Genomic DNA, 14,970 nt, shown 5'->3' on the forward strand with positions numbered 1-14,970 from the left:
GAAATGTCTGAAAGCCACATGGCCAGAGGACTCTCAGTTGCCATCAGTTCCAAAGGGCTGTGACTTGGACTCCTCCTTTTCTCCCTGGGGGATTATTACAAGGAATTCAGAGGAATACTGGGGCCTGACCATCAGGGGTGAATGTTGGCAGTCTTAGGCGGTCCTGGTGGGGTGTGCAGAGAGGGGGTCTCTATGTCCACCAGAAAAGAGGTCCCCAGGGAGGAAAGAATGGGGGAACCCACCTGTCTCAGCTTTCCTCTCCATTCCATACGCACATATATACTAGACTGTCCTGCAGCGATCTGTTTTGTTGTTGTTGTTAATCCTCACCTGAGGACATATTTCCATTGATTTTAAGATAGAGTGGAAGGGAGGGAGGGAGAGAGAGAGAGAGACTTCGATGTGAGAGAAACATTGATTGGTTGCTTCCCACATGACCCTGACCGGCTATGGGGATCAATCATGCAACCCAGGTACATGCTCTTGACTGAATATCAAACCTAAGACCCTTGGGTCTGCAGTCCAACGCTCTAACTGCTGAGCCAAACCAGCCAGGGCCTGCAGTGATCTGTTTTTGTTTCTATTTCCAGGTAAAGTCAGATCAGATGGAGGAGTGTATGTGTGTGTATGTGTGTGTGTGTGTGTGTGTGTCCCCATGCATACAAGTGAGTGATCTCTCCCACCAGACAGGATGATCGCAGAGGTCATGACTCCTCTTCCTTTGCTGTCCCCATTACCCATCCCCATCCACTGACATTGCACCTACTGCAGCAGGCACACTGATTTAACGGTCGTAAAGTTGAGATACTACCCTTTCCTCCCATACCTTGACCTTCAACACTGTCCTCTTCCAAGATCCATCCAGAGGAGTCCCCAGACTATTTGTAACAAACTCTAGAAGCAGTACCACGTTCAGAAAGCACAGTCTTAGAACCTTTCTGCTAGCACCTTTCTGGGACTGTAGTGATCAACGCTGGTGCAGGTGAGAGGGGCTCTGACGTGCCCTGAGGGAGACCGTGGCCTCCCATTCACCTCCCAGACAACAGAACCTCTGCAAAACACCCTCTGCCAACTGCCCGGGACCCAGTGGGGCTGGATAACAAATCTCTTATGAGAACGCTTTCCTGGATATTAATCACAGCCCTTGTGTTTTATGATTTTATGCAAATTACTCACCCTCTCTCAGCTTTATTTTTTTTCCTTGGTATAAACCAGCAGCTCACACTGATTCCTACCTCTATCATATGTCCCAGGGGATCCCAGAAGAGAAATATGATGAGGCAGGAGAGAGTTATTCTCTGCAGGATCGGCCCTGGGGAAATTGAGGAGGAAAGGAACTAACATTTACTGAGCTTCTACTTTGTAGCAGGCACTTTACACAGATTAGCTCGTTTAATGCGGAGAACCAGGGCTCTGGAGTCAGGAAGAGTTGGGGGTCAGACTCTGGCTCTGCCACTTGCCAGCTGTGTGTGGCCTCGGGCAAGTCACTTAATGTTCCCCGGCTTGAGTTTCCTCAACTGCAAAATGGGGGAAACCACATCCACTCCACAGAGCTGTGTGGATTAAATGAGATAAAAGCCGCGAAGCTTTTGGCACATTGTAATCACTCAGCAATGTTAGCTCTCACTGGTAACGACCTGATGGAGTGGGTGTTACTAACCCGGATTTGTAGCAGGAAAACTGAGGCTCAGAGAGGTTACATATAATGCCCACGGGGTGTGGTTAAGGAACAGGGACGCTAAGCCTCCTCTGACCACGAGTTTAGATTTGTGGCTTAGAGATCGTGCCAGAGCTCCAGTAGAGCTGGTGGGCCCTCCTCCCTCAGGCTGCCAGGGCCCAGAGGAGGGGAGGGGTCTGTTTAGCAGAAAGGGCTGCCCATGTGAGTCTTGGCTCCTGCTCTTTGGCTGGGGTGTGGGGCAGAGTGAGGTGCTACTGAGGGACCCCACTCCATTCCAGGGCATTCTCTCTAGAGGTCAGAAGTGAGCCAAACCCCAAGTCCCAAGATCCGGGCAGCCTCTCTCCAAAGCAAAAAGCAGACTCACGCCTCCTAGGGGAACGTTTGCTCATTTAGGTACCATGTTATTTCCAATTCACTACACATGAAACCAGTGGGATTGTTCTAGGAGTGACCTAGCAAACGGGAGCCCCAGCAGAGAGCAGGGGAGGAGAAGCCAGCTGCGGACTGGGTCGAAAATGGAGCATAAGGGATGGCAGAGAATCGGGCCAACATCGGCGAGCCAAGGGGCTGGTGAGCCACCCGTTAGGGGAGTGCAGATCTCAGAAACCACTTGAGAGCTGGAAAGGGGCCCTTCTCAAAGCAGGACATCGAAGGCTAGAGATCAGCTGGCCCTGCGGAGATTAAGGCAAGAATGCGGGACGATAGGTTTTCCTCCTCTAAAGACAGGCTGCTGACCTGTCCAGAGAGAACAAAGGGGGCGCCAGAAGCCCTACTCCAGAGACAGAAACTGCTCCTCGCCCTGTGCCACCCCATCTGGCCACCCTTCTCCCGTTCCCGCCCCCAGGAGCGACCGGTTCCCATTCCCCTCTCCAGAATCCTCCCCTCAGCAGATCCAAACTCCACCCGGTTCCCAGGCCCCAGTCAGCCGCACCCCTTTGAGGCAGTGTTCCCTATATACTCCCACGCAGAGCTCACAGTTCTGATAACATTTATAGTCTAAATCACACAGTTTAGCACTTGGTTTTAAATACTGTCGGGTATTATTCCCTTGTTATTTCTTGGGAGTATACGATTTGCCTCCTCAACAGATCTGTAGATTTTCTTACCAGTACAGACTGTGACTTATGTTTCTTTGTATTCTCCCTGACCACAGTGCTCAAAAAGTACTTGGGGGTGGGGGTGGAGGATTGTGTGTACAAATACTAACGGATTAAATTAGCTTCAATGGCTGGAGAACCTCCTGACTAAGCCCCTAGTGAAATGGATCACCAAGATCCTGGGGTTTAGCCCTAGCCGGTTTTGTTCAGTGGTTAAGAGCATCTGCCCTCAGACCAAAGGGTTGCAGGTTCGATTCCCGGTCAAGAGTACGTACCTGGGTTGCAGGTTCGATCCCTGGCCCTGGTAGGGGCTGGTGCTGGAGGCCATCAATTGATGTGTCTCTCTCATATCAATGTTTGATGTTTCTCTCTCTCTCTCCCTCCCTCCTTCCTACTCTCTAAAAATCAATGGGAAAAATATCCTCAGGTGAGGATTAACAACAACAAAAAATGTCAGACCGCATGCCTCCTGCCCCAAACCCTGCAAAGTCTCCATCTCTGAAGAAACACCAAACTCCTCTCGCCAGCTCCAGGGCTTTCAAAGATCTGGCCTCCACTCAGGTCCTGCCTCTGAGCCCTTGCACCTGCCGTTCCCTCTGCCTGGTGTGCTCTTCCTACCTTGCAGCCGCTTCATCTTTATTCATAGGTCACCTTCTCAGCGCGGTCTTCCTGGACCACTCTGTATAAAACTACAAACTCTCCTCTTCCAACGTATCCTCTCCTATCCCCCTTCCTTGCTTAATTTTTCTCTTTAGAACTATTTATTTTACTGTCTCCCCAGACAATCAAGTATAAACTCCATGAGGGCAGAAATCTGTTTGCTAGTTGCTCACTGTTTTCTATACCAGCAGGCCAAGCACAAATCTTAAAAAAAAGACTTGCTAAATAAAGAGATTCCAGTCCCACTCTGTGTCTGACATAGCGGAGACATGGTTCTGCAGAGACGGGCAATGGACAGGAAAATTCTGTAGCTCTCCCGAGGTGTGGGATACTGCCCTTCCACCCCGAGGCCAACTCTGGGCAAGCACCTTCTGAAGTTCACGGGCCTGGAGCTGTGTGAGCCCCAGCTACCTTCATTCCATCGGGAGATCCGTCCAGAAGTAGAAGGGGGAGGGGCTGGATGTCAAGGCATTGAATGTCAAGTCCCTCCTGTCCCCGTGCACGGCTTGCCTACCAGCTGCCCCTCTGTGGTCGCTCCATCTTCTGGCGTCACCAACTCTGCCCTCGCAGGCCAAAGGCAGATGCTTTCATCACCTGCCTTTGAATGCTCATTTTGAGAACATGTTATAGGGGAACATAACCTGTCTTATCTCTTTCTTCCATTTTTCCCCCTGGAAAGATCAGGTAAGACAGACCCAGTTTTATAGGAGGAATCAAGCTGATTGCCTAATCATCGCTGCTCCTTCTTCCATATGTTTTTTTTTCCTGAGAGATCTGCCTCGTGAGTTTGTAAGTATGAACGACTGGACTTGTTCCTTCCAAGACACCCCACTGATGGCACCACTCCCAAACCGTCCCTACCTAATCTGCTGAATCAGACTCTGCGTCCATCCTCACATCTCGCAGAAGTCACCCCTCCACTGGTTCCACTATCGTTGGCCACAGGGACTGGCTCTTAGGGTCTAGCTTCTCTGAACACCACTGGCTCCATGTGACCCCCAAGGCACTTAGCTGAGGCAGAAGAAAACAATGTTGGCTCTTGAGGAGCTGGGACCTGTGGAAGCAAGAGGAAGAGGGAACACCCTCTCTGAATGTCCCACAAAAGGGGACAGGCAGCCCCTGGCTCAGACAGGACTTTGGGAGCTTCTAATTGCAGGGAGGGAGGAGAATGGGCTGGATGGCCCCAGAGCACTCTCCAGGCCCAAGGACTGCTAGGTTCTGAGGGTGGTTAAGGAGCAGGAGCCCTTGGGTCAGAAAGATTAAATCCTTGATTTTTTTTTTTCTAGTTATATGTCTTTGAGTAAGTTACTGAATCTCTCTGAGTTTCAGTTTCCTTGAGTTTAAGTTAGAGATAATAAGACTACCTACCCAACAGGGGTACTTTTGAGCATTTAATGGGATAATATAGGTAAAGTACTGGCACACAGTAAATGCTCAATAAATGCTAGCTGCTACAATTAGTGCCATTACAACGTGAGAGGCGGGGGCTGAGACATAGTTACTGCCTAAGGAACCCTCTGCCTGATCTTCATCCTGGAACTCATTTCAAGTCCATCAGATGCTGAGCAGCAGGGAAGACGTGGGTGGAAGAATGTGCAGAGAGAAACTGAATTCTAAACCAAACTTGGTCCAATTCACCTCCTAACAAGCAGCTCCCTCAGCCCAAGGTGTCCACTGGGTCCCCCGGGAATGCATAAAGCCAGAGGACAAGGGGTGTGACAGCTCTGGGTTTGGAGCGGAGGCTGCTTGGTGATGGCTCAGAGCATTCAGGAAGCCATGGTCAGGAGACCAATCCCAGCAGGATGCGTCAGGCCTCCTGCCCGAAGACCAACTGTTTTAGGCTGGTCATGTTCTGTTCCTGACACCTACAGAAGGCAACCCATACCAAATCAGCACCTGTTCATACGCTACCCCTTTGCCCCACATACCCTTGGCACCAGTGTCCCCGGGCCCACCACCTCAGCCTGGTTGACTCCTTTTCAAGCCTTGCCCCAAATAGCATGTGCTTTGAGAACCATTCTCTAATCTGCAGGCAGAGGTTGTCACCTCTTTTTCTGCTCATCTCTGTATTATAGCACTTGTTTCATTATTCTAAGACTGCCTCTCCCGCCCTGGCTAGCGTGGCTTGGGCCTCATCCTGTGCACCAAAAGGTTGCCAGTTCAATTCCAGGTCAGGGCACATGCCTGGGGGGTCTGCAGGAGGCAGCAGATTGATGTTTCGCTCTCACATTAATGTTTCTCTCTCTCCCTCCCTCCCCTTTCCTCTCTCTAAAAATCAATAAAAAATTTTTTAAAAAAAAGACTAATTCTCCCACTGAATGATAATAATAATAATATACTTACATAGAACTTATTATGCCAGGCACCGTTCTAAGCTCGTTACATGTATTAACTCACGTAATCCTTATAACCACTCTGTGAAATAGGAAACTGAAGCACAGAACGTTAGATGACTCAGTGGTGAAGCCTGGATTTGAACTCCAGGGGTGCTGCTCAAGAATCTATATTCTTACTGTGAATTCCTGGAAGGCAGGGGCAACATCTGCTTTGTCTCTTTGTCTCTAGCATCTAGCATAGGTCTGAGCACACAGTAGGTGCTTGGAAAAGATGGGCTGATTACATAAGCAAATGCCTGCGTAAGGCTAATCTGGTGACGATTCTAGCCTCTGAGCTGGAGGATTGAGAGATCAAGGCCCTCACAGAAGTATAAGGTATAGGTGTCCTTATTCACCCTCTGTTAGCAACCCCACCACACGCTGCTGTCTGTCCTGTCTGGTTGTCTTTTCTTGCATGTCTCTTGCTTTCTGTTTTTTGTTTCTCAGTTTATCTTCTGCCTTTGTCCTCCTCTCCTACTGTTTCTGGTCACTCTCCCCCTTTGCTGCTCCATCCATCCTCTGTCCATTGTCCTTGTCCTTCCCTGGAGTTCTTGCAGGCTTGAAAGCATCCCACCCCCATTCTTTGCCTTGGAGCGTTTATAGAGTCCAGGCTTGCCCAAGGTGGTTGAAAACACCGGTGGCATTGACTCATTAGACTGGCCATGGATGAAGCTCCTACCCTCTGACCCTCAGTGAAAACAGTCATTTCTCCATCAACTCTACCTGGATGCAGGGTGGTGGTGTGGAGTGGGGGTTGCCTGCCTATAGCTTGTCACATATCTGCATAGCATCAGAAAGTCCAGTGCTCTCTACGTGCTCTCTCAGGGTTCCATCTCCTCCAGGAAGGCTTCCCTGCTCACTTGAGAAAGCATTAAGCAAATCCTTATATATTCCCATATTATTCTAACTGAGAAGATACGGCACGCTCCTGAAAAATTTAATTAAAATGTAATCTTCAGACAACTGTACAACTTACCAGATGCCACAGGCATCACAGGGACCAAATGAACTGCAGACAACCAGTGCTTTCTAAATGTAGATCTGTGTGACCTGAGGCAAGTGGTTGATCCTCTCTGGTCCTCAATTTCCTCAGCTACAAAGCAGGAGTGATAATCCAGACTTTAGAAGGTTGTCGGGAGGACTGAATGAGATAATTTTTATAAAGCTCCTGACAGACTGGTGCTTAGCAGGCACTCAGTAATAAATGTGTGCCTTTCTCCCTCCTCTGTCCAAAGCACTGGACTTCTACCCAGCCCTCCCAGATAAATGATGAGGTATGAACTGGTCCATCCTTTTAGGTCAGAAATGTCTTAAGGACAGATGGCCCTAGGTCTGTAAGCTTTGTGGTACCTGGTATATTGTAAGGAGATGGGCCTGTCATGTTAGAGGTCACTCAGCATGATGACGACAATTGACTAGGTCTGTTCACGCTCCCACCCCTCCCACTGAGCAGCGGGTCTTTGAAAAAGCCTGGTGGGCACAAAACTAATCAGCTGGGAGGTCCAGATACAAGTTCACTTCTGCCCTGAGACCCGGGGGGGTTGTTTAATTGCTGTATCCTCAGCTCCTAAAATAGTGCTAAGCACATAGTAGGTGCTCGATAAATTGTTGAACAAAGGAATTTTGTTTAAAAAGCAATGGATTTTCTTTTTCCTTTCAAACATAAAAACGGGGGGTGGTGGCAAATGACAGAATACAGGAGACATGCCAGGGAAATGCAGCTGCCAGGCCCACCAGCCCTGGCTCCTCTTCTGCAAAGAGGATTCAGCAAAGCCAACAGTGTGTTCCCACAGTCAGGGAGCACAGAGCACATGCCTGGCTTGTGGTTAAGCCTGCAGTTGACAGGAGAAAAGGGGGGCAAAGGTGGCGACGGAGACCTGGGAGGGAGGGAGGCAACGTCCCAGGAAGAAGGAGGACGATGAAAGAAGAGGGAGAGTGTTGTGAGGAGAAAGGGAGCCCCTTGAGAAAAGACTGTGAAGAGTGAAGGAGAACCGGGAGGAGGAAGGAGGGAGGTGCAGGGCGGGAAATGGGGAGTGGGGAGGAATTGTGGCGAGCAACAGAGGCAACTTGTCTCAGTCTGGGTGGAAATTGTCTTAGCAGACCTCTGAGTTCCCACTAATTCAGAGGTGTTCAGTGTCTCCTTCAGGTTAGGCTGTGCTGGGGGAGGGTGTGGGTTTAGGGGTGCTCCTACACACTAGGTATCTGCCAGACCCTGGGCAGGTCTCACTCCCTGGTGCACTGTGACTTTTAGTTCCATCCTTTCCAGAGGGATCCCCTGGGAAGGAAGGAGGACACTCAGTGTGGTCCAGCCCAGGGAAGGTAAAGGGCCTAGAAGGCTCAGACCCCTGGCTGTGCCCTGTCCATCTTCTTCCCACAAGGGCACCTGATCAGCCAGGAAAGTGGGTCAGGCCACCCACATGTGACTTTTTTCTGATAACAAGGCCCACAGGCAAGGGGGCCTCGGGGCCTTATACACGACTCCCCATTCCCTGCCAGCCTAGGATCCTGGCCTTCTCATGCAGGAAGAGGACACTGGGCCAGAGCCTATCCCAGGCTGGCAGGGAAGGGAGCCTGCCTTGTGCCTGGGTGCATGAAAAGACCCAGAGCTCCCAGTGATGGTGACCAAGCTGGCAGGGAGCCACCTCTACACCCCTGACCCGAGGAGGCAGTTCTCTCTACCACCCACCTCCTGGGGTCTTCAAGCAGAGGGCCTTCCCCGTCCATCTCGGCCGCTGAGCGTCCATCTCTGCCGCTGAGCGCGGTGCCCAGCCCACCCCCTCCCGACCTGACCCTACCATCAGAAGCTGCGTTGGTTCCAACAGATGGGAGCTGCGGCAGTCTGAAGAACAGAGCACAAAGCCCAGCTGACATTTTCCTTCCTGTTCGTTTGGTGGGGGAGGAACCAAGAGGGGAGCACAGCAACACCCCTTGGCCCTCCCCCAGGGTCCGGGTCTCCTGCACCGTTAGCTTCTCAGCTCAGCCCCTGCCCCCGCGGCTCCTCGCTAGCTGGGCAGTCAGAGTCTGTGCCGCCCTTGGATGCAGGACGGACGGACCACCTGTGGCTGGCCCACCCCTTTGATCCCCTTTGGTGCTGCAGTGGGCCTAGAGCTGTCTTCCCGATACTGCTTCCCACTCCCGGAGCCCCCAGACTGAGCCCAACGCCGGCCCATCCCCCACCTCAAAAGTCCCATCCCAGGCTGCGGACAGACCCCTGCCGGCCTGGGAGGAGCCTGGCTCACGGTTCCAGATACTTCGGAAGGACACCAAGGCCACCTTGTCCCCCCGCACGGACACCCGAGATCCAAGGAAGGGAAAGTCCCTGCGGTTTGGGGCGCTGCCACCTCGCCGTCCGCCGCTGTCACGCCCTCCTAACCTCTCTGCCACCTCTCGGCTCCCCGACACCTCAGGGCCCCGCTCTCCCCAGCAACAGTTTGGGGCGGTTGGGGCCCCTCGGGGGCAGTACAGCCCAGACGCCCCTCGCCCGCCCGGGTCCAGCCGCGCAGTCGGCCGCCTTCTTTACATTCCCCAGCCCGCCTTCCCTCGCGCTCGGCCGCCTCCCTCCGAGTCACCGGCTCCCCTGCCTGCAGCTGGCGGGGCCGCGGCCGTCCCTCCCCAGCTCCCGCCACATCCCGCGGCCACGCCAGCCGCACCAGCGCCGCCCGGGGTCAGCCCGGAGCCGCACACTCACCCCGTGGCCGCCGTCCGGGTCCCGGGGCCGCCGCGCCGCTCGCTGCAGCCCAGGCTGAGCTGGGCAACCGGGTCCGCGCCCTTCCCCCGTGCGCCGCCCGCCCAGGCCGGGAGGCTCGGGGCCGCCTGCCCTACGTGGAGTTGCCCCGGGAGTGGTGCTGGGGCAGAGTCCCGGCGGGCGATGGCAGAACGACGGTGTGCTGCCCGCCCGCGCCCCGCGCGGGGGGCTCCGCGCCGCCCTTCGCGCTCGTGGCTCGAGCTGCGGGCTGGAGACGGCGGCTCGCTCCGCGCAGCGCGGCCAAGTCCACCCAGCAGGCCCCCGCGGCGCCCCGCGCCCCTCGCGCCTCCTCCCGGCTCCTCTCGCCCTCTCACTCGCTCCTCTGCCGCTCTCCCAGCCTCCCCGGCTCACTCCGGTCGCCGCCTCCCAGTCTGCCTGCCACGCCGCCCCCTTCCAGTCCCGCTGCCATTTTAACTCCTGAGTGGCCAGAGGCACCTTCTCCCCGACACACACCGGAGGGAGGAGTCGGGTGGGGCCAGTGGTGTTCGCGCCTTTAAATGCAAAGCTTAGCTGAAAAATGTGGGCATGGGGCTTGGGTCTGAGAGGAGAAAGGGGGGTGGCTCTTAAGATATTACCTCTTACCCCCTTGCAAAGCCCATAGGTTCTATCCTTCCGAAGTTAACAGGGGACTAAGGAATTCAGTGGGCGGGTTAGAATCTGTTCAATGGACCTCTTATTCTAAAGGCTGGAGCCCAATATACCCTTCCAGCATTGACCTCTGAGCAGGGCAGCCTTACATCTCTGAACATCCCACCTGGCCTTTAGCAAAGGTCAGGCAGGAACTGGCAAGCCCACAGGCGCTTGGCTTTGGGGAGTGCTCACCCTGCGGACTGGGCGTCATGAACATGGGGAAAGCAGAGTGAGCTGATCCACGCTGAAGGTGGGTGCTGGGCTGCTTCCTGGTGGCTTAGGAAGGCCGGGTCCCTGCCACTGGTCTGGGCTTAGGGTCCCCTGCTGCAGCAACGGCTGAAGGCCCATGCCTTAGTGGGCCTTCCTGGATCACTCAGAATGGACAAAACAAGGCAGCTCCCAGACAGGCCACACCCCTGATGGGTCTTGACCAGAGCCTGCAGAACCAACAGCAGGGAAATGGGTGAGGTAGAGTCCAAGATATGGGGAGTCCTTTGAGGAGGGCATCTGGGATGTCTTCCTTCATCGGGGCTTGAGCTCAGTGCCGCCTGGGAGGTGAGCTCTGGACAGAACAAGGACAGAGCTTTCTGGCTCTGGCTTTTCCAAGGGCACAGCCTGTGTAGTAACTCTAGGCCTGGAGGCTTTTATAAAGCTGCCATGAAGGTCTGAGCATCCTGCATGCGCAGAGGGGTTTCTCACCTTCACATATTCAGTGAGTGTGAATTATGTTCCCACTGTACCTCTGAAACCACCCCTACACCTCGGCCCTCCACCCCTGCTGTGGGGTCTAATGGCCTTGGGGAGCTTAGAGGGACCGAGTTGTAACTATCTGAAACAAATTTTTAACATTTCAAGGCAATGGAATACAAAGAGAAAACGCCATCATGGGCTAGGGTTATACATGGAGGGTTTTATGGAGGAGTTGAGATTCAAACTGAGTCCAGATGGAGGGATAGGATTTGAACAGCAGAGGAAACATGGACCGCTGAGGCAGGAAAGCAGAGACAAGCAGGGTATACCGTGTTGCCTGGGAGGTAGGGGCAAGGGAGGGAATTTATAGAGCTCCTATTGGATGCTGGGCCTTTTCACATCTCTCATTTTATCCTCTGAGTTGACTTACCCCACTGAATAGACAGGAGGATGGAGGTTCAAAGAGTTTAAAACCTGCAGTCAGAACTTGAACTCTTTCTCTTTTTCTTTTTTAAAGACAGGCAGACCGCCACGTGCGGCGCCTCATTTGGGTGTGCTGGAGTCTTGGAAGCTTGGCTACCCTACGTTCTCCTACCAACAGACCTTAGAGCTTGTGTGGAGGTTCCAGCAGGGGAGCGTATACGCTTGACCGAAGATGGGTCCTCTCGTCTTGGAGGAAGGTTGTCCTCTTCCATCAAGCACGCAGCTCCAGGGGGGATGCACACAGATCGTGAGGGAGGAGGGGGACACCCACCTTGCCAGCCAGATCAGCTGACTCAACCCTGGAGATTAATGGGTGACAGATGTCGCAGCTAGATCGCCCTCACATCCAGAACTTGAACTCTCTTTGAACCCTCAGTGTCTTTGCTGCAGTCCACATTGGATATGCAGAGCGGAGCAGCTGATGAAGGGTCTGATCGGCCAGGCTGAGTTTAGCTTGCCTGTGCACACGTGATTTGGGATGAAAGACACAGGAAGATGGGAGGCTAGTGAGGAGGCTGTTGTGGGAATGATGGGGAGGGGAGCAGTGAGAATGGACAGTGATGAGCCTTTGTAAGGAAGACCTCGCAGAACTTTAACTAATTGATTGAAAAGGGTCAAAACTTGACTCCACACTTTTGAGTGTGAGTGTTTGGGTTCCTTGTCAATTCAGTGGAGCCACCTCAGCATCCTGAGGGCCAGTGCCACTGTATACAGACTGACTGTGTAAAGGAGGAGGTGTTACCTGTCCTTTACCAGCTCAAGAGCCTGCGCCTCTCACCAGTGCCCCTGCCTCCCAGCACCTGTGCACAGCCTAGTGTATCTTAGGTCCCAGACAGTAAGCTTCTGGAGGGCTAAGGCTGTCCCACGCAATGTCGTGTCAAGACTAGTACCTTAGGGTAGGAGCTCAATACCTGATTATTGAAGAATTAATGGGGTAAAAACAAGTTTTATATACATATATATATATATATTTTTTTTATCCTCACCCGAGGACATTTTTTGATATTTTGTTCAGATAGAGTGGGAGGGAGGGAGAGAGAGAGAGAGAGAGAGAGAGAGAGAGAGAGAGAGAAACATTGACATGAAAGGGACACATTGAGTAGTTGCCACCCGCACAACCCAACCAGGGCCAGGGACAAACTGCAACTGAGGTACATGCCCTTAGCGGGAACCCAACCCGGGTCTCTCGGGATGGCAGGCCGACGCTCTAACTGCTGAGCCAAACCGGCCAGGGCAATATATATATATTTTAATCCTCACCCAAGTATATTTTTCCATTTATTGTCAGATAGAATGGGAGGAGGAGAAAGAGAGAGAGAGAGAGTGAGACATCGATGTGAAAGAGACACATCGATTGGTTGCCTCCTGCATGACCCTGACCAGGCCCAGGGCCAGGGCTGGGACAAACCACAACTGAGATACATGCCCTTGACCAGAATCGAACCTGCAACTATTTGGTCTGCGGGTCGATGCTCTTACCGCTGAGCCAAACTGGCCAGGGTGAAAGCGAGTAATATTTATTAAGTGACTGGTCACTAAGTGGCAGACCCCTTAAGACATACGCTGGGTAAGGGATCTGGGAATTCCATTGCCCACCGGGAGAGACTGGGAAAACCTTCTCTTGAGCTGACTCCAACTCTTCCAATACAATGGGACTGAGGAAAGAGCATAGATTTGAGAGCAAGGGGTTTGAACTCTGCTTATCACTTCCTCTGTGTTGCTTCAGGAAAAGTGCTTAACCTCTCTGAACTCCAGGTTCTTTCCTATGTAAAACTATTAATTCAAGTAATAGTGGTTAATTCTCATTGAACATCTACTATGTGTAAGGCATAATACTAATCACACTTCTACATGAGCTCATTAAAAATTGCACCAACAGCACTCTGGAGATAGGGGAAAAAAGTGTAGCCTTTACATAACTGGTACATAAAAGAGCTGAGATCTGAACCCAGGGCTATTTGATGGTGGAGTCTAAGCACGACACTACCCTGAAACGCTTCCTAAAGATGAGGGTAGCAATCAGGGTATTAACTCACACTCAGGATGGGTGTAAGATACAACAGAGTTACAAGTGTCCGGCAGTGAGCACAGTGCCTGACACATTGCATGGTCTTGGTAAATGACAGTCTTCTCTCAAACCATACTGTCCTTCTGAGCCAGATACTTTCCTGGGAAAAGATGGGGACTCAATTCAGTTTATTGGAAGCTCTTAAGTAATTATGCAGATGATTTAATGGCCCTGTTACTGACCTTTCTCCCTCTAAGTTTAATCTCTACAGTTAGCCATGCATAACTTCTTACCAGGAAGCCTGGGAGGCACTCTGAGACGCCAGGGTGTCTCTGGAGAAGGATGCAGGTTTACACACCCCCACAAACAATCCTTGAATCCACTGGGTTCTTTACTGTGGGGTCAGACACCGAGCTAGTAGGCCTGATGTTTGTGTGGTGGGGGTGGGGCTTCTGGAGCTTGGCAGATGAACCAAGTCAGAGAAGGGAGGCTGGGATATGGTACCACCTCCTTCAGTGGACCCTCTATTAGTGGATGCAGCTCTGCCTGACCCCCACCTCAGGAGGCCTCAGGAGGCTTTGGATTCCCCCCGCAATGACCCATCTAAGTAGAGTATGGCCCTGGAGCAGTGGTTCTCAAGCGTATACCTAGAGTCAGTGTACAAATGCAGACTCACCAGTCCTACCCCAGACTCAGATTCTTCAGTTCTTGAAATCTGCGTTTTGTCAGACTCTCCAGGTGGTTCGGATTCAGTGCCTGGATGAACCCTGCTTTGAGACACTGGCCGGTGGTGCCCATTGCTCTCTGACCCCTCCCTGTCTGGGCACAGTGACAGCTGAGCCCTGTACTCTCACTACTGGGGAACAACAGTGAAAGAGCACAGGGTCCCTGCCAGAGGCAGGTTAATGGTGAAGTTGATGAAGCTTAAATGTTAGGGTTGCTCACTTGTGGGGATCCGGGGAGGTTGGCTATGAGATCTGGGAGTCATAGAGTGTTCGATATGAGGAGGGGAGGCTAGTTTGCAAGCAGGAAGCATTTTTACATAAGCATTTCTGGTAAATTGGATGAAGAAATGTCACAAGGAAAGGATGTGAATTTCCAAGGTTCACATAAATTGTGATTTCCCCCCCGCCAGTTCTACAGAAATATTGCCGTTGGACCTAATTTGGTATTTGTTCTTTTTCTTCAGAGGGCCCTACAAAACCTGTATCTCCCCCTCGCTCCTACCCCCAGGGAGCTCCAGGATCCACAGACACCCCTGGATCACAGAGAAACCAGAAAGGCAAGAGGACACTGCAGATGGCAGAGCTGAGTGGAGAGGGGGAAGTCCTCGCATTCCTGGAGAAGGCACTGCAGGTAAACATGATGTGGGTTGAATCTGTTTTCGCCCAGAAACAATGTGATCATGGAAATTGTGTTCCTCACCAAGGTCCTGGTGCCCAGATTTTTGTAGGAATAAGTGCAAACACCATAAACACCATATTTATTCAACTGTAAAGGATATACCTGTACTCTGTATTTGTGAAACTGAATTTGAGTATAGAAAACAGTTAAGCTGGGCAATATGGTAACCAAATCCCATTCTGTTTCCTTTAATGTATTCA

At 52.1% G+C, this 14,970-nt stretch overlaps 1 long non-coding RNA gene across 2 annotated transcripts; it reads right to left on the bottom strand.

Moving 5' to 3' along the window:
• Positions 1–241: 241 nt before the first annotated feature.
• Positions 242–6,891, bottom strand: LOC118638016. 2 transcript variants are annotated; one of them, XR_004960996.1, is made up of 5 exons: positions 6,787–6,891; positions 5,779–5,865; positions 4,297–4,489; positions 1,177–1,312; positions 242–330 (listed from the first exon to the last, which is right to left on the bottom strand). It is a non-coding gene; the product is annotated as an uncharacterized LOC118638016 (long non-coding RNA). The 2 variants fall into 2 exon arrangements; XR_004960997.1 differs by lacking the exon at positions 5,779–5,865 and having other exon boundaries at positions 6,787–6,883.
• Positions 6,892–14,970: the final 8,079 nt, after the last annotated feature.

Source organism: Molossus molossus, unplaced genomic scaffold (genome assembly GCF_014108415.1).
Source record: "Molossus molossus isolate mMolMol1 unplaced genomic scaffold, mMolMol1.p scaffold_m16_p_20, whole genome shotgun sequence".
NCBI lineage: Eukaryota > Metazoa > Chordata > Mammalia > Chiroptera > Molossidae > Molossus > Molossus molossus.